The sequence below is a fragment of the Vulpes lagopus genome, chromosome 1, assembly GCF_018345385.1.
Source record: "Vulpes lagopus strain Blue_001 chromosome 1, ASM1834538v1, whole genome shotgun sequence".
In the NCBI taxonomy this organism is placed as follows: Eukaryota; Metazoa; Chordata; class Mammalia; order Carnivora; family Canidae; genus Vulpes; species Vulpes lagopus.
This window is the reverse complement of record NC_054824.1, coordinates 177,522,414-177,548,993: the sequence shown is the minus strand read 5'-3', so window position 1 is coordinate 177,548,993 and position 26,580 is coordinate 177,522,414. Positions and strand designations below refer to the sequence as shown.

General features: G+C 34.7%; 1 protein-coding gene across 1 annotated transcript in view; it reads left to right on the top strand.

The window, feature by feature from the left end:
• Positions 1–26,580, top strand: part of SYT14 (synaptotagmin 14) — a 201,054-nt gene that overhangs the window by 43,013 nt on the left and 131,461 nt on the right. The window lies entirely within an intron of this gene.

Here is a 26,580-nt window from a genome sequence, read left to right as displayed (position 1 = left end):
TATAGTTTCATTTCAATTTATAGTATTTTTAAAATTCAACTACATCAGTTCTGATTTTCCTCCCATATGAAAGCATATGTATAAAATGAGCATATCTTAAATTATATTCAATATAAACTAAACTTATACACGTAAAACCAATTATAAGAAGCACGTCAAGTTTATAGACCTTCCCATTTGCTATCGTTTTAAATTCTTGTTCCCTCTTCCTAGTCCCAATATATACTTACTAATTAATGCCTTATAGAACCTCACTTAAGCTGTAGACAGAATTTGTTCTTCCTCCTTCTCTCCCTCTTTTCTTTTGTATATTTTATAAAATATATCCAGAACAGGAAAAGGGTTGATTATATTGGCAGTCTTCAAGTGGTTCTCCAGATTCTTAGATTTCTGTGGAGTTACTAGAGGCTGTCATGGAGGTGGCTAAGGTTAGAAAAATTAGCAGTTTGAACCTTTAGAAGTCCTGCACTGAAGAAGACTGTTCAGTTCTGTGCAACCCTGCATTTCTTAAATATATTTCATAATAGACCCCTTGCTTTCCTTTTTAAAAAAAAACACATGTTAAAATCCTGTTGATTTTGTGTTCTTTAAACTTACTTGGGAATTGTGTTTCTATATTCTCTTTTTAATAATGAAGGGATCTTTCACATATATACTTATACACATATGTATCACAGGTTTCTTTTTGTGTTACCAAAATAAAATTTTTTGTTTTTTCTGGTCATATAAAAATACTTTTTCATTATCAAAAATTTAGAAAATGCAGAGAAATATTTAGAAAATGTATAGGACACATAATTGCACCTTCCCACAAGAGACAAATATTAATATTTAGAATATTAACATATAGCCTTTTAATATACATATATATGTAATTTAAACAAAATAGGTATCAAAATCTGCTGATTGTTTTTTATCTAGAATTTTCACCTATCTAATATTACATATGACCATTATTTTTGACCATTTGTCATTTTGTTTTATTGTTTATCTGATTTTTAATGATGGCATGGTTTTCCATTGTATGAGCACACTATTTTTTATTAGCCAATCTATTTTTGGACTTTTAAATTTATAAATTCTTGTACTATTACTAATAGTGCTTCAGTGAGTACAAAAAAATTATGATGTTTCTAATAGCTGTGATTATTTCCTTAGGGGAAAAAAAGTCTATTATATATACAAAAAATGTGTGGAAATAGCCTGTCTGGGTCAAAGAGTATCCTCATTTTTAAGGTCTTTTATACAGTTTGTAGCAGTTTACATTGATAATAATCAGATACAAAACTTTTTTCATTACTTGGTTAAAAAAATCTGTGAAATTAGTATCTGATTATTGTATATTACATTTCTTTGATTACTGTGAGGTTGGATATTATTCATGTTTAATGGTGACTTAGAATTCTTTGGAAATTACTCTTGTGGATTTATTAATTTTCTTTATTTAAAAATATTAAAGATATGTCAAGAGTGATAACTTTTTTGGCCATATATTAGTTTTAGCCCTTCTTTGTTGTTTAACTTTGAATTTTGTGTTATCTTTTGATATACAGAATTTTCATATTTGTATGTCAGAAAAAGCTGTTAATTGGTTTTATTTATGGTTTGTTTTATGTTTATAAATTTTACCTAAAATAAAATTCCTTTTCTGGTTATAAAACAGCTATATATTCATTATAAATATTTGGGTAACAGATTAAGAAAAAATTAAAAATCACATGTAATCTCTATACCCAAAGATGACAGCATTGTTTATTGAGTAACCAGTAAATTTATGTTTACTTTACTCATTTGAAATTCCTTCTTTATCATATACAAACTTGCTATGTGTACTGGATTATACTTTTTATCTAGTCTATTTGGTTAATGTTCTACTGTATAGTTGCAGTTTGGTAATATATTTTAATATATTTTTTTAAATTTTTATTTATTTATGATAGTCACACAGAGAGAGAGAGAGAGGCAGAGACACAGGCAGAGGGAGAAGCAGGCTCCATGCACTGGGAGCCTGACGTGGGATTCGATCCCGGGTCTCCAGGATCGCGCCCTGGGCCAAAGGCAGGCGCCAAACCGCTGCGCCACCCAGGGATCCCGGTAATATATTTTAATAACTGGTTTAGTGAAGCCTCATTATATGTTTTAACTATTTTCTTTCTGTGCCTTACCATGGTTCTTACAAATAAGCATTTTATATTGGGATTCTTGGATGGCTCAGTTGGTTAAGTGACCAACACTTGGTTTGGGTTCAGGTCATGATCTTAAGTCCTGGGATCAAAGCCTTGCTTTGAGTGAGTGCAAAGCGTGCTTATCCCTCTCCCCTCGCTCGCGCATGCTTTCTTCTCCCTCTCTCTCAAATAAATAGAATCTTAAAAAAAAAAATAAACCTCTTATATCAATAAATGTATCTTCACAGTGCTCTGAATGAACAATCTTAATCCCTAGTAACCACTAATCTGTTTCCTAGTCTATAATTTTATAATTTCAACATACAATATGAAGAGAATTATATAGTATGTGACCTTTGTAGACTGGATTTTTTCACTTAGCATAATGCCCTCGATACCCACCTAGGTTGTTGCAGGTGTCAATCATTTGTTCCTCTTTATTGTCAAGAGCATTCTATCGTAGAGATGTACCACAGTCTATTTAACCATTTGGTATTTGAAGGACATTTGTGTGCTTTCTAGTTCAGGGCTATCACATTTAAAGCTGCCATGAAAATTCTTGTACAGATTTTTGCATGTACGTTGTGATTGTTAATTTTATGTGTCAGCGTGGCTAGTCTGTGGTGCCCAGCTGTTTTGTCAAACACCAGTTAAAATGTGAGGTGCTTTAAAAATATGATTGATGTTTAAGTTGTAGTCTTTTAATCCACACAAATTACCCTTCATAACGTGGATGGGCTTCATCTAATCAGCTGATGGCCTTAAGAGAAGAAACTGAGGCCCAGCTGAGAAAAGAAGGAACTGTGCCTTCTGACTTAAGACTACAACATCAGCTCTTCCCTGGGTGACTTGTCTGGATGATCTCACAGTTGTCAGCCCTGTGATCATGTGGTCCAATTCCTCAAAATAAAGCTCTCTCTATAAATATATCCTGTTGGTTCTGTTTCTCTGGAGAACCCTGACTTTTGTTACTCAGAGTGGTTCTAGAGGAATAGAGTCTTAAGAATGATTTTTCTAAATTTGTTCAGGGGTTTTGCCAGTTGGTTTCCTAATCTGACTTGGTTTAAAGCTACAGACTCTATTTTCAGTAGTTAAGAGAACATTGAGAGTCCATGGCATGATATGGCCGCAGTGATACGCAAAATCTCACCAATGTGTACTCAGATACTTTTGAGAGGCAAGGTTCTGGATGACCATATATTTTGATAGCTTAGAAAATCTTTATAATTACTGCATATAATGACATTGGCTTATTGCTCCTAAAGTGAGGAAAGAAAAGGATAAATTTAGGGATTTGAATTCTCAGCTTAAGTACCACCTAGATTACCACAGAGTTCCTATGTCTTCCCAGAAAGAATTCCTATCTTTTGTAATCAGAGGTTGTGCTTGCTGAAAAGCATATCCAAAGTCACATCCTGTGAGTAGCTGGATTACAATGCAAATTGGATTCCCAACTTCATAGGGTGTCTGTTGAAATGAAAACATTGATTGGCAAGGAAGGAGATTCTGAAAACTAGAATGGGGACTTATGGGAAAATTCTGATGAGGTTGGGGCATTGAACTCCTACATTCTGCTGAGTCTTCTTTGTTTAGTAGAAGCAGCTTTTCTACTGTCATCTGGGGAGATTAGCCCTGCTTGGCCTGAAGAAACTGTAATGGCCTCTCCTGAGGTGGTTGCATTGCACAGCACTCCTGATTCTCTTTAGGATCCACCCTCACCATCCCGCTTTATTTCTAGACCTATAACTAGACTCAAGTCTCAGGAGGCCCCTAAAGGTAAGATGCAGAGTGTGACCCATGAGGAGATGCTCTATAAGAAAAAAAAAATCCTTATGATTTTTCCACTTAATACAAACAAATCTAGGGAATGTCCACGGTAATGGATAAAGGTGTGAGATAATGGTGGAAGGAACATAAAGTTGAATCAGGCTGAATTTTAAATCTTGCTGGAATTTTGATAGGAATTAGAGTAAATCTGTGTATCAACTTGGGAAAAATTGTCCTTTTTACTATGTCGAATTTTCCAATTCATTAACATTCTCTCCATTTATTTAGATTTTAAAATCTTTCAGCAACATTTTGTATGCAAAATTTAAGTCCTGTTATGTATTTTGTCACATTTCTAAGTAGTTCATATTCTTTGGAATGATTATACATGGCGTTGTATTTTACATTTTGGTTTCCACGTATTGCTAGGTAATGGAAATATAATTGATTTTTCAGTGTTAACTTTGTGTCCTATGACTTTGTCAAACTCACCTATTGTAGTAGGTTTTATTTTGTCTTGGTTTTCATTTTGTTTTGTTTTGGATTTTCTATGTAGGTTATGTCATCAGCAAATAGGGACAGTTTTATTTTTTCTTTTCCAATATGTATGCCTTTTCTTTCCTTTTCTTTCTTTATTGCCCTGGCCAGAATTTTCAGTTGTATGTTAATAAGAGCCGTGAGGGCAGTTTATTCTTGCCTTCTCCCCAGACATGGGAAATCATTGAGGCTTTTACTACTAGCTGGATAGGGTTTTTTGTCTTGTTTCTTTAAATCAAGTTGAAGATGTTTCCCTTTTTTCTAGTTTTTTGAGAGTTTTTAAATCATAGATAGCTGTTGAATCTTGTCTGATGCATCACTTGTTAGGATCTTGTGATTTTTTTTTCCTTTGTAAGTTAATATAGTTAATATATTCTGTTTGATTTTTGAGTATTGAGCTATATTAATGGTGTATAATTCCTTAGAGATATTGCTAAATTCTATTTGCTAATGTTTTGTCAAAGATTTTTGTGCTTCTATTCATGAGGGTTATTTGTCTACAGTTTTCTTTCTTTTACTGACTTTGTCTGGTTTGGTATTGGGGCAATACTAGTATAAAATAAATTGAGAAATATTTTATCCTCTTGTTTTCTGGAAAAGATTAAGTAGAATTGGTGTTAAGTCTTTAAATGTTTAGTGTTCTCCAGTGAAGCCTTTCTGGACCTGAAGATATCTTATTCAATAGCTTTTTAAATTATGAATCAATTTCTTTAGTAATTAAAGAGCTATTCAAATTATTTATTTTATATAGTGTATAGTGTGTACCTTTTTCACCATGTTGTGAAATTTAGGTTTATAGCATTGTCTGCAGCATGCTTTTTATTGTCTTTTCGATGTCTACAGAGCATATAGTGATACCTGTTTTCTGTCCTGATAATGGTAATTTGAGCCTTCTCTCATTTTCTATGTCTGATCATACTCTTTTATCCAATTAGAATCACTCACTTATTTTACCCAGTTGACTCTGAATGTATTCAAGTTTTCACCCCCTAATTTATAATGTTTTGTAGGGTGCTTTTCGTCCAGTTTTGGTATCAGAATCAGGCTAACTTTGAAAAATAAATGAGGAAACTTTTTATCTTCTGTCCTGGAACGTATTTGGAAACTTCTTTGTGTATCCTTTTAGGCCTGTTACTCTTATTTAAGGTAGTTCTTCGATAATTAAGATTTATATTTTATTCTGATTTCATAGACATTTGGAAAAGTATCTGTGCTGAGGTGTTCAAAGTATTAGTCTTTACAATTTTAAATATCTCCGTGGTTATATTCTAGTTCTCATGTATAGTATTCTGGAGTTTATTGGCTTTTGTTTTTGTTTTTGTTTTTGTTTTCTCGTATTCTGTATTTTTAAGTGATATGTTGGTTCAGGCAGTGAGATCCCAATTAAATAAGGTTTTGCTTGAATCCTGACTGTGCCACTTAACAGTCCTGTGAATACTTCACAGGGTTGTGAAATTATTCAATTCATCAAGTTTTAGTTTCTTTTTCTTCAAGGGCAGGGTTGTTGTGAAAGTTGAGTGAAATACTACCTGTAAAGTACTTGGCACAGGGCATGATTAGAGTAAGCCGTGACTTAATGTTTTGTTGTACTCATTGATTAGACTTGCTAAAGGTTTGTATATTTTCTTTTAATCTCCCTCCCCTCCCCATACACCCAACAAAATCTAGGAACTGTTGCTTTTATGGATTAATTGATGCTTTATTTTCATTTTTTCCTCCTCTTGCTTTCTTTAGGGCTATTTTATGCCTTCTTTTCAAAATTTCTTTAGTTGAATACTTCATCATTTTCATCCTTTTGTGATTAAAAGCACAGCATTTAAGACTGGATTATGTTTCCATTAGCCTCCAAAATTGTCTACTGTCATAGAAGATCAATGATTCTTCTTTTCACTGAACCTCAAGAAGACTAGAAATTAATGTTTTGAATCTGAGATACCCTAGGATCTCTTCTTCAATTCTGAAAAGATGCAGTGGTAGTCAGCAGCTTTGCTATGTTCCTGATTTTAAAGTGAATACTTTCGGGTTGTAATGTATTATCATTCGTTTTGTTTGCTATATATTTTTGGTGGATTCTTTGTGTCAACTTTGTCTTGATGTATTATTTCTCCACGCATTTCTGGATTTGGTTTTAATATTAATTTTTTACATTTATGTTTGTAAGCGTAGAGATCAACTTCTGCTGCAGTAATGCTGCATAACAATCCATCCCAAATCTCATAAAAAATAAGCATTTGTTTTCACAGATATGAAAATATCTGTCATCTTGTCTTTTTGGTGCTTACATTCTAGTTGGGGAAGAGAGACAATAAACAAAGAGCAAAATTAAATTACTTGGTACTTTTGAAGTTATGGAAAACAGAACAAGGAAAGTGGGAGGTGTGGGTGGTAATGGATTGCATTTTTAAATAAGACTGTGACAAAGTTGCTCTCATTGAGAAGGTAACATTTAAGCAGAGACTTGCAGGAGGTAAAAGAATTATCTATGTGAATAGCTTGGAAAATGCCATGCAAGCAGAGCTAACAGCCAGGGAAAAACAAGCTGGCTAATATTTGAGGAATATTAAAGCATCCTGTGTCTGAAGCAGAATGAGCTAGCAGGGAAGTGGGAGGAAATGAGGTCAGAAAAGTAATAGCCAGATCATAAGATGTGGGAGCCATCCCAAAGTTTTGAGCAGAGGACATTTAATTCTGAGTTTTGAAGGGCTCGTTCTGGATCCTGAATGAGAATAGACAAAGAGGTACAGGATTGGAAGTAGGTAGTCCAGTTAGGAGCTCTTGCAGAACTGAAAAAAATTATCTGGTATCACTGTAACCCCTATAAACTGCCCCTAAGGACTGTTCATTGTGTCAGTTTTCTTCTTATTTGAAACACAATGGACGTAAAAAATAGTATTTAAAGTAAAGACTGACATAAAGTAGAAGGCTGCTATTCCTCTAGGAGTCCCTCATAAATGCACTTCCTGGTTACCACCCCCTACCCCTCTGCTCTTATGGAAATCACTTCCTGTTGTTCTTCAAGGTTTTTACTACCTGTCAGTTTTACCTGTTTTTAACTTCATATTGGAATCTTGCAGTATGCACTCTTCAGCCTTATTTTTCCTCAGCCTCATGGTTATGTGATTCATTTTGTTGCATGTAACAGGTTCATTCATTTTAAGGCTGTATTATATGAAAAAAAAAAGGCTGTATTATATGCTCATATGTGGATATATGGATCTTCCTCAACGTACGGTGGCATTCCATCCCAATAAACCCATCATAAGTTGAAAATATTGCAAGTCAAAATGCATTTAATTACACTTAACCTACTGAGCATAGCTTACCCTAGCCTGCCTTAAATATGCTCAGAACATTTAGAGTAGCCTACAGTTGGGCCGAGTCCTCTATTACAAAGCCCGTTTTATAGTAAAATGCTGAATATCTCACATAGCTTACTGAATACTGTACTGAAAGTCAAAAACAACATGGTTGTGTGGGTACAAAATGGTTGTAAGTTATCAGTTGTTTACCTTTATGATCATGTGCCACTAGCCAGCATCATGGGAGAGTGTTGTACCATTTACCACTAGCCCAGGAAAAGATCCAGATTCAAAATTCAGTGCAATGCTGAGGTGGGCACTTGACGGGATGAGCACTGGGTGTTATTCTATATGTTGGCAAATTGAACACCAATAAAAAATAAATTTATAAAAAGCAATAAATCTGAAAACAAAACAAAACAAAAATTCAGTGAGATGGCTACCGAATGCCTATCACTTTCATACCACCATAAGGTTGAAAAATTGTAAGTTGAACCATTGTAAGTCAAGGACCGTTTGTACCATGATTTTTTAAAAAAAATATACTAGTCATCAGACTTTTACCAGTTTGTAAGATTTCCAGCTGCTCCACTTTCCTGTGAATACTTGGTATTGACAGACTTAAAGTTTGGTCATTTTGGAATAGTGGTAGTGCATCATGGTTTAATTTGCACTTTACTGATTAATAACAAAGTTAAACAGCCATTCTTAATGTTTATTGGCCATTCTTATTTCATCCCTTGTGATAAGCCTCATCAAGATTTTGTCCACTTTTTTAAATTATATATTTATGTTACATATTATATGTATAAATTTGTAGGCATTCTTTATATATTTTAGACATGAGCTTTTTTTCCTTTATATGTGTTGCAAACATCCCATTCCTCAACTTGCCTTTTCATTATATGGTATCTATCGATCAGAAATTGTAAATTTTAATGTAGTCAAGTTTATCAATATTTTCCTTTGTAGTTCTCTTTGTATCTTGTTTAATAAGAAATCCTTCTTTACCCTGGGGTTGTGAAGACAAGTCTTTGTACATTTTTCTAAAAGACTTATTGGCAAAAGCTTTTCACATTTAGATCTATAATCTATGTGGAATCAATTTGTATGTAAATTCATTTCCCCCCTCATATTTCCAGCACAGTGTATTAAAAAGATGATTTATCCCCACTGCTGTGCAGCCATCTTTGTCATACATCAGAATCCCTACGTGCATGTGTCTCTTTCTGGCCTATCTATTCTGTACTATTGGCCTGTTCTGTTGTCTATCCCTGTACCACTACACTTCATTTTAATTTTAGTTTCAAATTCTTGATGTCTGATAAAGCATCACCAGATAGGCTTTTATTCTGTGCTCACCACACAACTTTTTAGTTTCAGGTTTTTTAGGTACTCTGATACCAAGAAGATGAGTGTCCTGATTTGACATTCTATAAACATTCCTAGTATTCTAAAAGAGTTTTTGCCAGTGTAAGTTTTAAAAGTTGTTCAGATATCCTATCCCCATGTGAATTTGGCTACTATGTACCAGAATCTAAAAGATAGATTGATCACCTCTATGCCTTTGATTTTTTTCCTCATACAGGACCTCTAGGCCCTGATAAAAGACAGGCTTTTGACTTCTAAAAATGAGCACAAGATATTAGACAGTGATAAACTCCTCAAAGATAATGCTATCCTGGAAAGCTGCTTGTTGACCAATCACTTTCTGGCAATGCTCCTTACCTTGCTTCCTTTAAACCATTACATTATACTTATCAGTTTCAAATATGTAAGTAAAATGTGTGAATGTGAATTTTTTGAGCATAGATTGTAATTTTTTTATGAAACAAATTTATGCCTCATTCCTAAAAGAATTACTGAGTACTACCACTATTGTACTCCGCATTCAGAAGGGAACCAGTGACATTTTGGAAAGTCCTTGCCTTCATGGAGCTGTCTTGGAAGAGACAAGTAAACTTGGAGTTTGATCCATTATGATATGTGCTATGAAAGGGTCATGTTCAGGGCTCCATGGGAGTGTATACTTAAGACCTCTTGCCCATCTTTAAAGTCTGAGAGGCCTTTTTTTCTTTCTTTCTTTCTTTCTTTTTTTTTTTAAAGATTTTATTTATTTATTCATGAGAGACACAGAGAGAGGGAGGCAGAGACACAGGCGCAGGGAGAAGCAGGCTCCATGCAGGGAGCCCGACGCGGGACTCAATCCTGGGTCTCCAGGGACCAAAGGCAGGCACTAAACCGCCGAGCCACCCGGGCTGCCCTGAGAGGCCTTTCTAAGGGAGTCCACTTACGAGCAGGATCCTGGAAAGTATGAGATTCAAATTGGCAAAGTCAAGTGAAGAGGGAAGGATGGCAGAGGAGAGCAGTTCAATCTCAAGTATGTGGGAAAACTTGGAGTGAAAGAAGAACTTGAGACGTATTGCAATTATTATGACAATATAAATCAACAACACTATCTTAGAAATTACGTTTCATGGGAGAAAACATTTGCAAACAACATATCTGATCAAGGGTTAATATCTAAAATATATAAAGAACTTATAAAAATCAACTCCCCAGGAAATAATCCAATTAAAAAATGGGCAGGGCACCTGAGTGGCTCAGTCAGTTGAGTGTCCAACTCCTGGTTTCAGCTTGAATCATGATCTCAGGGGTTGTGGGATCAAGCTCCACATCAGGCTCCATGCTCAGTGGAGGGACTGCTTGAAGATTCTCTCCCTTTGCCCCTCCTCCCACTCTCTTTCTCTCTCTTTTAAAAATGGGCAGAAAACATGAACAGACATTTCTCCAAAAAAGAACAGACTGTTGGTTACAGGATGAGGTGGGGTGGGGTGGGCGAGTGGGTGGAGGGATGGGTTAAATAGGTGATGGGGATTAAGGAGCACACTTGTGATGAGTGATGTTTCGAAGCGTTGAATCACTATATCGTACACCTAAAGCTAATGTAATACCGTGCACTAACCATACTGGAATCGAAATAAAGAACTTAAAAAAGGAATTTTAATTAATCAAAAAAGGTAAATAAAAAGGATAAATTGAAAAAAATTATTCCCGATTAGAAAGTAACCAGCAGTTGATCTTGGACAATTAGTAAAAGCTGTTTTTATTTTTTAACAATGATTTTTCAGGGTCTCTGATTCTCTTCTTTTAACTGTAAAGGCTATTTGCATATAAAACATACAAAGGAATTACTATTCTATTACATACCCCAATCCCTTTCATCTCTTGATCTTTTCACTCTAAAGATCTAGGAGGATAATGTGGCAAACTTCATTAATAATTAACTTCAGTCATCCATTTAACTAAAAGATAGTGACTAGTCCAAAGTAATATTCTAAAAAGTATCAAAGTTAATTAAAATCTAGTTCTCAGAGACATCCTGCTTCCTTTAGGAATGTTTTAACTGAGTTGAAGCTAAAGGCCTAGTGGAAAAATACATAGTCTTTGTGTGTTGAGAGGAGGAAAAAAGATGGGAAATAATTTTCAAATGGTTTTATGAGGTTTGACTGTCATTCACCTGAATTTGGAGAAGAATGAAGGGGAGAGACTTCAATAAAAGAGGAAAGAATGAGACGAGGAGGTTGATTCCCTCCCTTTCACCTACTGGTCAGAGTTGTTAATAGCCCTGACCTGGCCTCCAGGGCTTTGTACCAGCAGAGATCTAGAACTTCGCTTAGACTCCCAGCAGCGGGTATTCAAAATTGCAAAACAAGAAATGTTTAGCAGGATTTTAAAAGTTTCTGTAAAGGGAACCATTCTATCTATACCCTACCCTATTTGTGTTCTGTAACGTCCGAACCAGTTTCCCCTAAAATTCAGTAACTATTGCCATATCCTTACAAATACCAGTTTTCTTTATTAAAATATTTTCTTTGGTTAACTCAGTTTCATTGACAAATGTTTTTTTGTTTGTTTGTTTGTTTTCTTCTGCCTTTTGATTTGTTCCTCATTGTGAAATAGTCTCCAAATCCATTGTGTTCTTTCATTTTAACTTTTCTGAGTTACTGGATCCACTTTAGTGTTTTTATACAATTATAATTATCACCCATCACCAGTAATTTATTTCTCAGTTTTGAAAATTGTCGAAATTCCTTTATGAATATGCACTTTTAACCTTAGCCATCTGGGATTTAAAATAGGATCTCCTTAGCTTTTCTCTCAAGCAAATTATTAATCGGAGTCCTATAAATGTTATACTCCTCTGGTTTTTGTGGATAGCCTGTTTTAATTTTTAATCCACAAAGTTAAATAGTATTTCTGTAGTCAACTTTTTAGACTATCATTAAAGGTCACTGTCTTTTTTATAATCTCAGAGTTCTGTATTTTGTCCAGTTGATCTGTATATACTAACTCCTTTGATAAACACTTTACCATTTTTTTCTGCAGTATAAAGTAATTTCACCTTTGGCATAAGGCTTTTAATATATGTATAGTGAACTTAATTACTCTTCTCTGAACCTTTTTAGTGTTCTCAATTATATTTTGAATTTGGAGACCATACTGCTTTAATAGAAATCTGATAGTGTAATAGAAGGCTTAATTTTCACCTGTTAGAAACCTTTGTTCCTGATACATTTTACTGAACCAGTATTTTCATTAACCTTTATCAGTGTTTGGCCCCTAGTGGGGTAGTAACTTGCAATTATCCATATTGATCTTCTTTTTGTTTTGATGTATTACTTTGTTAATATGTATTTTTGTTTGTGTGAATTAGCAACTGTGCCCAGCCTAGTTTGTAGGACCTTCTACAAAATTAATGAACATATTCTCAATTCCTTCATTCAGGTTAGGTAAAGGTATTAAGTAACACAGTTTTATAGAGTGATTCTCTTTAAACTAATTATGAGTCCTTGAGCTTGGAATGTAATCTTCTGTCCTTTTGTATAGTATATTCATTCTTTCAGTCTGTCTAAACAGTTACATACACAGCTGTTTGCTCTTCCCTGACTTCAAGTTGCTTCTCCAGAAAAAGAGACAAATTAGGGAGGGAGTGACTCACATGGCCTCTTTGGCATTAGACCTAGATACCAATAAAGCCAAATGTGATAACCCAGAAAGGTTGGCACAAGGCAAAAAGAAAAAAAAAAAAGTGCAAAACCAGGTCTTATACAAGTGCTTGCCTGAGAGAGAGCCTATGTGGTATGGCCTACCATGAGGTGACTTCCTTGATGGACTTTCAAATCTTTCATCTGGAATCTAGATCTTATCTGTAAGTTTGTTGATTAAACTGAAATTTCATTTTAGAGAAAATTGTGAGAGTTATGTAAGGAAGCCAGACATCATCCGTGTTTTCCTTGACAAACATGAGTCATTCTTTCACAGAAAGAAATTAACAAGTTATCTGATATATTTCGTTGAGACTCACAGATCGCTCCTTAGTATCCCATGTTTTTCTAGATATAGAAAGTTGGTATTTTGATAACTTGTGTTAATATTTTCTTACATAACTGTCATAGTTGTTCTTATAAAACAATAGTGTTTGGCATTTAACCACAATCTGTATTTTACTTGCTTGAATATTAATCTGATTTTTATACAGGGAAGGTTATTTGGTAAAGCATGTGTGTGGACTTCTACCTTTTCTTTTTTAAAAAAAAAAAAGATTTATTTATTTATTTATTTATTCATGACAGACACAGGGCGGGGGTGGAGGAGGCACAGACACAGGCAGAGGGAGAAGCAGGCTCCATGCAGGGAGCCTGACGTGGGACTCGATCCCAGGTCTGCAGGATCATACCCTGGGCCAAAGATGGCGCTAAACCACTGGGCCACTGGGGCTGCCCACTTCTACCTTTTTAATATATTCATAAAATCAATGAGTACTTTATGTTATGTTAGATGATAGTGATACAATGCCATGAATTGGAAGTTCTCTCTTTGTCACTTGAAATAGAAGCATTAATGGAGCAAATACAGAGAAAGTTTTTTAAAAATTAATATAGGACAGGGGTGCTGGGGTGGCTCAGTCATATAAGCCATCTGCCTTAGGCTCAGGTCATGATCTCAGAGTCCTGGAATCAAGCCCCACATCGGGCTCCCTGCTCAGTGGAGAGTCTGCTTCTCAGATCTCCCTCTGCCTGCTGCTCCCCATACTTGTAGTCCCTCTGTCAAAGGAATTTTTAAAATCTTTTAAAATTTAAATAAAAATTAATATGGGACATTATATGTCTGTTTTTATATTTCCTAGTTTGTATATGTGAGACAGCCTAAATAGTAGGCTCTAAGAAGAGCCCCTCTCTTCCAGCCTGTTTAGTTGAGGCACCTAGCATGTCAGGCTATCATCACTTCTTACTTGGGTTACTGCAGTTCATAAACTGCCTCTTACTAGTCCTTCATTCCTATCCTTACTTGTACACCAGAATTATCTTATCATTTCCATGCTTGAAATATTTTATTGAGTCCTCATTGTCTTCAGGATAAAGTTCAAACTCCTTAACAATTTTTCTAAGATCTTTCATGATTTTGCTCTTGTGTACTCTCCTGCCTTATTCTCTTCCCTTAGCTGTGTCATTATCTCTTGCTTCTGGGCCTTTTCACTGTCAATATTCTTCTTCTCCACCCTCTGGCCCCCCACTTTGCCCCTTTGCTCTTTCTTATTCTAGATTCTTTATATTTTAGTGTAGGAGTCACTTATTCCAGGAGGTCTTCTCTTATCTCCTTAGTCAAGGTTAGGTGCCCCTTTATACTTTCTTTATTAAGTCTCTGAGTTCAGGAACCACAGTTGTCTTTCTCAGGCTTCATTCTTATTGCTTAGTATTTATTGAATACATTAATGTACAGTTAGTACTTCTCAGACTTTTCCACTGGTAGAAAAGAGAACATCTATCTCTCATGAACACACAAAGATACTTGCTAAAACCAGGAAGGTTTCTTAAAGTTCTGCATTTATTTTTTAAATTTCAGAAAATTTTATTTTGCTTTATTGTCAATTTAATTATATATTTCCCTCAATCTCCCACTAAAATAGACACTTCTATTTGATGTGTCAATGTACAAATGTACAAATGTACAAATTCTATTTTTCAATTTCATCATTCCATTTCTTATCTTTTCTCTTTCTGGTTGGCAATTTCTTTCTTCAGCTATGTGATTAATGCTGATTTTGTTATAGGTCATTGGTTCATTTGCAGCACCACTCCTTATTTTATAAAATATTTTAAGTTGAGGTTATTATCTACTTTAATGAGTTGAAATTTGTATGTACAACCTCTGAGGACCAAGACTCAGACTGCTTCCTACTTGATTCTGCCCCAGAACTGCCATGCTTGTTCAGTGGTTGTTCAGCAACACACTCTGCAGCCAAAAGTAGAGGAATGTGTTAGAGCTCTTTTGCAAAGCTTTTGGAGTAATTTTCCTTTAAAATTTCAAATATTGGGATCCCTGGGTGGCTCGGCAGTTTGGCGCCTGCCTTTGGCCCAGGGCTTGATCCTGGAGTCCGGGGATCAAGTCCCGCGTTGGGCTCCCGGCATGGAGCCTGCTTCTCCCTCTGCCTGTGTCTCTGCCTCTCTCTGTGTGTCTGTCATAAATAAATAAATCTTTAAAATAAAATAAAATTTCAAATATTTTTGCTGTCATTATATCCGGTGTGTGTGTGTGTGTGTGTGTGTGTGTGTAAGGGTAGAAAGAGATCACCTTGAAAATGGGGCTCCACATTTTTAATTCAATTATTCAATATACATTGAGAATGCAAGTTAAGGATTAAGTAATCCTCAATCCTTAATTAAGTAATCCTTAACTTGAAAATTGCTTTATGGAAATAGGGGCACCATATGATGATGAACCCTTATTACCACTAACTGAAGTGTGTGGGGCCTGTTTAGTAGTACTAAGAAAACATTGCTGTTAAGGCAAGTGGAATTTTGATTGCATACATATGTATTCAGACACAGTAAATCCATGTTTTAAACTGTATAGTGTTTTTGGAAAAGGCTGTGTCACCTCAAACTGGATCAAGTTTAGGGTGAACAAAGCTTTTAGGATGAACAAAGGATGTTTCATCACTCCAGGAAGAGATGTAGAGAGACCAGTATCAATAAGATGAGGGACTAGGAAATCCCAACAGTCACCCCCCTGACAAAAACAATGATTAAACAACTTTTGATGCAGATAACTTTAGGACAGTAGTAGAGTACAATAGAGAAGCTGCAGCTGTCCAGTGGAGCACACAAACTGAGAAGAGTCACATAGAAAAGTATAGGAACCATTTTACCTCCTCTTCGGCACTGCTTGCCACCAAGAGGGATCTTTTCAGCTGGTACCTCCCCTCAGGGGTGAAAGAAGAGCAGGAAGATGTCAGCAGCTTTCACCACTGTCAATGAAGAACCCTGTAGCTCTCACCACTGTCATGGAAACATCCAGTCTTTGCCATTGGTGACCTCCAAAATCTTTGTCACCAATGAACCCAGCTAATGAAGCTGCCCAGAATTTACACCACCAAGTCCTCTCAAAGGAGTCACCCCTACATCTCTCCCTGAACCCCTGGAAATAGAGCCATCTCTTTGCTCCTACCCCCTCCCAGACTGGGGTCAACACCTCCGTCTTCCTCACTTCCCCATCCTGGTGCTCCTGTGTTCATGCACCAGATTTTGGCTCCATATGTATTTGGACACTGGTACTGCAGCTGATCTGCCTGTACCTGTATCCTAGGCACTGGCACTGCCATGTATATGGTAGGCACACCCATGTCTAGGACACTGGCACCACTGCTGTAGTCATGTATGCCCCAATGCCAAGAGATACCCTTGATTACAACTGCCCCACCCATTGGGGTAAATGATAGCAGGAAGACTCCAGCAATATTTGAAATTGCCCAGTAAGAAGAAAAGAAGGGGAAAAAGGATGATTGACAGTGAAGAAAGTCTATAGGATTCATGAGACACTATCAAGGGAAACAATATACTCATTACAGGTGTTCCATATGGCAGAGGGTGGGAAGTAGAGGTGGTACAGAAAGCTTATTTAAAGAAATAGTGACTATAACTTTCCAGTTTCCAAATCTGAGTAGGGAAATGGACATCCAGATTCATGAAGTTCAGATGTTCCCAAATAGGATCAACCCAAAGAAGACTATACTGAGACACATTATAGTCAAATGTCAGAAGTCAAGGACAAAAAGAATTCTGCATACAGGAGAAGAGAACTCCCTCACCTATCCACCTATCCACCATAGGTTTCTCAGCAGAAACTTTGCAGATCAGGAGAGAGTATGATGTATTCAAAGATCTTAAGGAAGAAAACCCTGCCAACCAAGAATACAATACCTAAAAAAAAAAATCATTCTTTAAAAATGAAGGCAAGATAACGTTTTTCTTGGACAAGCCAAGGAAGTTTGTCATCACAACATCTACTATACAAGAAATACATTAGGCAGTTCTTCAAATTGAAACAAAAATTCACTAAGTATCAACATAAAAGAATATGAAAGCATGAATAAAAATTTTGTTAATGGATACACTATGTAAAAATCAAAGTCTGACTTTAAGAACACAATGGGAGTAAAAGTGTAGGGTTTCTGTATGCAATTGAAGTTAAATTGTTAATTAAAATAGATGATTCTGCTATATATTTTATGCTAGCTTCAAGCTAACCACAAAGGTAAAACCTGTAATAGATACACAAAAGATAAAGAAAAAAATGAAAGCAAATTACTACAAATATAATCAGATAACAAAGGAAGCCAGCAAGAATGGAAGATAAGGATAAAATATCTGCATAATAGAAAAAAATAACAAAATTTTCATAGTAAATCTTTACCTGTCAATAATTACTTTTAATGCAAATGGGTTAAACTCACCAGTCAAAAGACATAGAGTGGCTGAGTGAGTAAAAAGACAAGATTTTGCAGTATGCTATTGACAAGAGCTTCACTTTAGATTTAAACACACATACAGGCTGAAGGTGAAGAGATGGAAAAATGTGTTTCATGCAAATGGTGAGCAAAAGAAAGCAGGAATGACTATACTTAGATCAGACAAAATAGACTCTAAAACTGCCTCTCAACACAAATTTCATTATATAATGATAAAAGAGCCAATTCAACAGAAAGAAATAACCATAAATATACACACACTTGTACATCATTAGTGGGAATATAAATTGGTACAGCCATTATGGAAAACACTGTGAACTTTCTTAAAAAAAAATAAGCCTGAAAATAAGCATACTTGACTTACTTGACTTCATAAATTGGCTTTAACTAGAAGATTCCTCTGCAGTTGGTGTTGACTTTTCAAAATCTTACTTATAGTAACTCAGAAATGAAGATCTTACTGAAGAGGGAGAGCAAAGAATCATTGGCAAAGGACATAAAAATAAAACCACCCTATGATCCAGCAAAAGCAATTCTGAGTATATATATCCAAAAGAAATGAATCCAGAGTCTCTAAAAGACATCTGCACTTCCATGTTCATTTCAGCCTTACTCATAACAACCATGATATGGAGACGACCTAAACATCTCTTGGTAGATGAAGTGATAAATAAAATGTGATGTTTATATACAATGGAATATTACTCAGCCTTAATAAAGAAAAAAATCCTGCCATTTGTGACAATATTGGTAAACCTGAAGGACACTATGCCAAGTGAAATAAACCAAACAGAAAGGCAAATACTGCATGATGTCACCTATATGTGAAATCTAAAATAGTCAAACCTGTAGAAGCAGAGAATAGAATGGTGGTTGTCAGGGGCTCAGGGTGGGGGAAAATGGGAAGATATGGTACAAAGTCTCAGCCATACAAGATTAATCAATTCTAATGGACAACAGTGTGACTAGAATTAACTGTACAAAGTATCTTAACATTGCTAAGAGAATAGATCTTAAGCCTTCTCACCACAAAAAGGAAAAAAAAGGATACCTATGTGAAGTGATGTATATATTAATTACCTTGATTGTGATTATTTTACAACCTACATGTGTCTCAGATCATCAAGTTGTACCTTACATGTATGATTTTCTATTGTTACATCTCAGAAAAGTTTGAAAAAAATGTATAAAAACAAAAAAGTTTTCAAAGAACAGAGCTAGTATTGACATAACATTAGAGTATAGGAGGAAGGTGGTGTCTAAGATTAGAGAGAAACCAATTTCCATTTATCAGAATTTGGTGGTTTAGCATTAAAGCCTGAAAATAAGCATATCTGAAACTTGACTTCATAAATTGGCTTTATCTAGAAGATTCCTCTGCAGTTGGTGTTGACTTTTCAAAATCTTACTTATAGTAATAACTCAGCAATGAAGATCTAACTGAAAAGGAAGAGCAAAGAATCATTGGCAAAGGACAGAAAGAAGTGACCCTCTATTTGCCTGTACCATTCATCACTCAGATAATTTTGGAGGAATTCATACACATTGAATAGACAGTGAAAATTTTGAGGGAGTTAACCCTAATTTATTGTTCAAAAGAATGACTCTGCTTTGCTCTATGCAAATTTTTTTAAAAATTTATTTCTTGGAGAGAGAGCGTGCAAGAAGTGGGGAGGGGCAGAGGCAGAGGGAGAAGCAGGCTCCCCGCTGAGTAAGGAGCCCAACTCCAGGCTTGATCCCAGGACCCCGGGATCCTGACCTGAGTCGAAAGAAGGCACTTTACCAACTGAGCCACCACAGCACCGTTGCTCTATCCAGGTTTGCCAGGAAAGTAAGTTTGTCTGAATCTAAACTTCATTGGAATTGTAATTTGAAGCCTTCCTTAAACAAGAGTATATTTGAAGAAAAATAACTTCCAGAGAATGTTTGAATTTTAATGTGAAGTATTTGATTTAATATATTGTGTTTATTGAGTGTACGTTTAAGTATATTATTATCAAGTCTAATTATGAGGCATATGGTTTAAATATATTATGTATTTGGTTTCCATACTTAATAAATGTTTGTGTTTTTTTCCCCAATTTTTTAAAAGACTGATTTAGGATTTTTCACTGTTGTGATATTTGAATGAAATTTCAGTGTTTTGCATGGTACTTACAGGAAATATTGGTTCAATTTTATTGATAGTTTGACATTTAAAACAAGTTGGATATCATCTGTTTTATCAACCTTGTCAGATACCTTTCTCCCAGAGGGCAGTCCTTTAGTTTGTAAGATTTTAGGCAGTGTCTCACATCACGGCCATCTGTGCCTTCCCCTCTTACCCCTTAAAGTTACTCAGCAGGGAATTATGTCACTTATGAGTAAATGCTTTTTTTCACTTTTTACTGTTAGATTTGTTAACGAAATCTAAACTTAACAATTATGTATCATTCCAGTTTTGTGTTATTTAGATTGTAATATAAAAAATTCTAAGGAAGGCTTTATCTGTAGAAGCAACTGAGATATTCTAAAAGGAGATATAAGCATATCAGGTTAATCTTTTTATTTTCCTACTTTGTTTCTTAGAAATACTGATAAATGTTTTATTTTACGTGAGATTTTTCTGGTTAGAATATCAGAAAAAATATTCAGGACTTATTAAATAGTAACCAAATATTTCTTCTAAAATGAAAGTTGACTTCTTGTATAATTCACATTTTATTCAAGAGATAGAATTACATCTATTAAATGAATTATTAAGGTCTCCATGACATGTAATTAGAGGACTAGTGTTTCATGCCAAGTAAGACAGATCAGCAATACAGACCTTATAATACAAATTGTAAGTGGTTCTCTTTAATCCTTCTTTTTTAAAGAATTATAAGAAGCATGGGTACTTTTTTGTTTAATTTTGCATTTAAAATATGATTAATAGAATAGTTTTATAAAATTCAACTTACAAATATAAATATAATATTTGTAATTGTTTTGGTACAGATAAACTTAAGAGCACAAATAACTTAATTGAAAATACAAAAGTTCAATAAATAAATATCTTCCTTATACTTATTTTTATGTATATACTAGTATTTTTCTCATAAAACTTACAGAGATGTTTTCTTTGTGACAAAATGGAAAGCAGAATTTAAGTGAGTTCTGCAATATATTCAGAGCCAAAATGGATTTGCTCCTGCTTTTACTTTTTAAGACTAATTTCATCATTTTCCTTCTATGACCAATTTATCTGTCGAAATTTAAATGAATTTTATTGCTATTATTGAAACGTGAATTTTGACAAAAGCGTCTTTTGTAAATATATATATTCATTTCTAAATGTATAGTAAAGATAACCATAAAGCCAGTTAACTATATATAACATTAGTAGGTAATCATTAATCTTGGACAAGCTAAACTTTTTGTATTTCCTGGTGAGATATTATATGTTTTAACGTTGCAGTATAATCTTTACATACTTCATATAGGGGATCATATAGCTCAGAGACTTTATAGGACTATATAAAAATAGTATATACTTTTAATGGCCATTGCTAATGAATATCAAGCTTATTATTCTATAGGATACATTTAGTTTTTAACTTTTCAGACATGGCATGTAATAGGAGGATGTACCATTGATTTTGGTTTCTAAGTATAGTTCTATAATTAATTTTAGCATATTTAGGAAAGTATCTTGAATAGAAAAATTATTCCAGTTTTATAATTTATGTTTACTTTGAGAAAGCTTGAATCAGTTGCTATTTTTTAACCTATATAAAATCTAAATCATGAAATATTTTCTCTTAATGTATATAGTAAGCTGTATTACTATGATCACATAGCTTTCCTTTATATTTTATATTGCAGGTTGGCATGTAAAGAAGCAGTATTGCTTGATGTTTAAGAACATGGGTTCTGGAGTCAGAATGTCTGGGTTCAAGTCCAGATTCTACCATTTCCTATATTTGTGACCTTGTTAGACAAGCTAATTAGTCTCTGGGCCTCAGTTTACTAATCTAAAGACTAAGATGATGTATAGTGCTTACCTATCATAAAGTTATTTTGACCATTAAATTTTAAAAAGAGAGATTATAGCAATGCCTGGCAAATAGGAAGCAATAGGGGTTAGTGTTTGAGACTTTGGCTCAAGAGTCAGTATGCCTGCCTTCAAATCAAGATTCTATCACTGAATAATAATTTTAAGATCTTGAAAATCCTGCTTAACTCTTTTTAGCCTCAATATCTGTATCTGTAAAATTGGGTTATATTAAAGAATCAGCTGGATAATGCTTGTAACTCCTAAATGAAATGCGTAAAACGAGCAAAGGGAAAAAAGAGAGAAGAAAACCAAGAAACAGACTTAACTGTAAAGAACCAACTGATGGTTACCAGAGGGGAGGTGAGTGGGAGATGGGTGAAGTAGGTGATGGGGATTAAGGAAAACATTTATCGTGATAAGCACCGGGTGATATATGGAAATGTTGAATCACTGTATTGTACACTCGAAACTAATATTACAGTGTGTGTTAACTAACTGGAACTTAAATGAAAACTTAAAAAAAAACAGTGCTAAACAAATAATAAGCACTCTTCAATATTTGATGTTGCTAATATTGTTATTATTTGATCTTAGTTTTATTGTTTATCACATGTGAATTTTACAAATTTGGATTATGGGAAAGTAATGTATTAGTGAATTTTTGAGTCATTGATTAACTCAAGTTAAATTTGATTCAGTAAAAATTAAATTCCTCAAATGTATAATATTAACCTAAACTAATTATCTGTTTGCTGTTAAATAGATTTTGAAGGTCCTCCTTAAAAGGTAATATGCATTTTGCAATAGCATTTACTTGCTTGCATTGGCTAATCTAGAATTTGGGGAAAGAGTGGGTTTATTTACAGATAATTTAACCATAACCCTAGGAATACCTTTGCAGACTAGCTTTATAAGCATATTCATAATATAAATAAGATTTTAGGGGTAAATTCTTAAACTGAATGAAAATATATTTTATATTAGTGCTATCTAAGTTAGTGTAATTTTATTTCTTTTTTTTTTTTTTTTTTTTGTTGTTGTTTTTTTTGGTGGTGTCTTTAATTTCAATGTATCTTCTATAGCAGTTTTACATACAAGTGGCCTTTGTCAAGTGTTTTGAAGTTTAGAACTGTTATGGCCAATTTATGGTATCATGTCACTTAAAATAGTAAACATTATTCTAATCCTGAGATAAGGATAAAAATTGAAGTCTGAAACTTTTTAATATTTTCTGTTAGAAAAGTTTTTTCTTGTCTACAACCATATTACTGTTTTAAAATTTGAATATATGAAATATCTTCAAAGAATGTAGAAAATGGGCATTTAGTCATGCAATGGATAAAAAAGGAGTTGTGTAACTAGTATATTTACTTGAGGCATCTTTCTCCTTTCTCTAATGGGGAAAGGTTTTTTTTGTTAAAAATTTATCCAAATTCACAGTATATATTTATCTAAAAACTTGTAAAATAAGATTTACCCATAATGTGCCAGTTCTATTTGTGTGTAGTCAGTGAAATCTTTCATGTGGAATAGGATGAATAAAGGAGCAAAACTCTTAAATCTTGTATAAGTAACCCAGCCTTCATCAGAGCACTATACTCATACTTCCCTTTTTTATTAGGTGTCCACATTGAAATAGTCTGATGTTTCTAATGTAACGTATCAAAAACTAGACTCATTATCTGCCTCTCTTTCCAGTTCCCTCTTAGCCCTCACACCCCAAACCATATGCCTTTCCCTTTACACTCTTTCATTTTGACTCATGGCATAGCCATTAACTCGTTCACACAAACTAGAAACTTCTAGAATTATCTGCAACTTCTCTTCATCTTTACCTAATGCATCTGATCGATTAGGTTATTATCAGTTTTCCTTGAACAAAAACTAGAGTTCTCCACTCTTCTCTGTCATTTTAGAACTCATACTCCTAATCATAGGAAACAAATTGAGGGTCGCTGGAGAGGAGGAAGGATGGGGGGATGGGACAACTGGGTGATGGACATTAAAGAGGGCACATGATGTGATGAGCACTGGGTGTTATATGCAACTCATGAATCACTGAACTCTACCTCTGAAACTAATAACACACTATATATGTTAATTAATTGGATTTAAATTTAAAAAAAGAACTCCTCATGGATTACCACTAATCACTCCCTGCTCTATTCCAGTTTCCTAAGTGTCTTAAGCAATGTAGTTCTGCAAATACAAAATCTTTAGGATGGTATTCAAGGTTCTGTGACATTTTGGATCTTGCTTTAATCTCCAGTCTCAGCAACTCTGGTATATTTTGGATCTCTCTTGAACTCACGTTCATTCATTGATTGATTTACAAATGTTTATATAATGTCAGCTGTGTGGCATTGTGCGAGGTGCTTTGAGAACGTGGAAGCGAATAAGACAGACATGATCGTTGCCCACTAGTGCTTATGGAGTGCCATGCACATTGTTTTTGTATCTTTTACCGTGCTATTTCATCAGCCCTTGCACTGTCTGATAGAGTTGTATTAATCTTTCATACCCTACTCGAGTGTTATCTCCTCTCTGTAGCATTTGTAACTTCTCCAGGTAGTGTTTCTTGTGTTCCAGTAATACTTTCTACTCTTACCTCTGTTGTAGCACTTACTATATTATACTTCTTTATAGCTGGTTCCCCACCCCCACCCCACCCAGGTTAAATTTTCACATGGGAGGGAGGGAGATGAAAAGAGAAACATAGAAATAAGGACTGAGATGAGATAGGAAGAGGCAAGAAGGGGAGAGAAGGAATACGGGAGAAGCAGTAGTTAAAAGCACAGGCCCTGTAGCCAGGCAGCGGTTTGGATCCTGACTCTTCTACTTTACAAGCTGGGCACATGATTTAATATATCTCCATATCACAATTTATGATGGGGATAATAGTATAATTGTGAAGATTTAAGAATTTTATGTAAAGTGCTTAAAACAGTCACAAGTATATAATATATATGTATTTGTTGCTATTTTTATCAGCAATAATTAGCTTTCTTAGGTGAGGCGAGCTATGTTTCCTCTCATTTGGTCTTTTAAGAGATGGGAGATATTCAGGTTGCATATTATCTAACCCTGTGTGTTTACTAAAATATATCAAATTTGCAAGTCTATTTTGGACCAGGGGCTAAAAGGGGAGTTCCTATACATATGTGCTTACAGTGTAATATTGAATATGAGTTTATTAAGCATTTTGCCTTTTCTTATCAGATCCTGTCCTGCTTCGGACTTTCCTAGCTATTAGAATTGCTGATGATAATTCTTCTGTTTTCGTTTTTACCTTATCCTTCAGGCTTGATGCATGCCACTGCTTTTGATAATACAGCTTAGATTTTTAAGTTAAAATACTGTTTTTTTTTCTCCCCCCAACTGTTCTCTAACCTGAAAACGAGAGTCAGGGCTTATGTCTGGGCATAACTTCTTGTTTCTAGTAGCAGGATCTGTTCCTTGGCCCTGATGTTTAGACTGCATTTCTACTGTTCAGTCCCTTTTCTTCCCTGACAATGTCATTCTGCTCCATCCTCTGTCACAATACAGACTATATAGACTATGACGTTTTAGACTATAACGTCGTTATCTGTTCTACACCTGGGATGGCTGACTTTCACAAATAAGGAAAAGTTAGGAGATGAAAACAGTCCCTCATTGGACTGGTTGGTGACTTCATTTTAAACAAATGAGTTATAGATGCTAATTGCCATGGCTTTTCTGATTAGAGAAAAAATCTTGAAGGAGATGACATTATAGCTGCTGCTGGAGCAGTGGAAGAAGAAAGAGTAGATTGTAGGTTGTAGAGAATATTTGAGGCTTAGGATTCATTCTCAACTAATACTTGAGATTTAAATGTAAGGCACGAAGGATAAAAAATACAATTCCCGTTTAACTCCAAATGACTGGTATGGTGACAAGTAATGCAAAGGTTGAAAGAGAGATTGCCTGAGGATTGAAGACGTTGCAGATTTTGTTGTTGTTGTTCTTACTATACAAAATCTCCATGTATTATTTCATGTATTCTCTTGAGATCAGATTCTCTTGAGAATCTGGTTTATTATAACAAAGTTCCATCGTGTTTCTGGAACATACAGTAATCTCTTTCTCTGGACCTTTGCACTTGCTGTTTCTTCTTCCTGGGATGGTGTTAACTTGCTAACTCTTAATAATTCTTAGAATATAATCATAGAGCCCATAACTTTCAGAAAAGCCTACTGGATGCTTTAACGCTGGCTTAAGTGTTTCTGTGGTCTCATAGCTCCTGTTCTTCCCTACTCATATAGCCTTTGTTCCACTACTTGTAAACACCTTCACCAGACCATTCATAGAAGATAGGAGCTGTATACGTGATAGTGCCTGGTGTATGGCTGCTGGTCCAGAATGTTTGTTGATTGAATGAGTGGGATATCATAGAGAGGATATTGTCATTCCAGGCGAGGGGAAGAGGTGAACAGAGACAAAGTGTGTGGTAATGCACATAACTGATTCTGAGACAGTGAGTGACATCATTTGATTGGAGTGTAATATTGAAAAGAGGGTGGAGCTTTGAATGCCAAGCAGTCCAGAGTTTATTAAATAAAAAGGGCCATTGAAACTTTTAGAGATAATAATAATAATGTGTTCTCGTAAATTTTGCTAAGATACCTGTGCATGGGAAATAATTTTTTCTAATTCTTGTGCTAAAATTTTTGTAATTCTCGTAAATGGATTAAATATATTCATTTTATTTTATATTTTATATTTTATTTATTTATTTTATAGATTACTGTCTTTTAAGATTGCTCCAGTATAATTTATACAGAAACTTTTAGATTTGAATAAGTACTGTTAAATGAATTGAACAGCTCATTAAGCAGTGCAGCTTGTTTTTCTTATAAACCTATGTAAACTATGACAGTTAAAAAGTATAATTCAACTAAGGCAGTAGTCTAACATATGTGTGAGGGTTTCCTTCTTATTTGTAGCTTGGAGAAGAAGAAATGC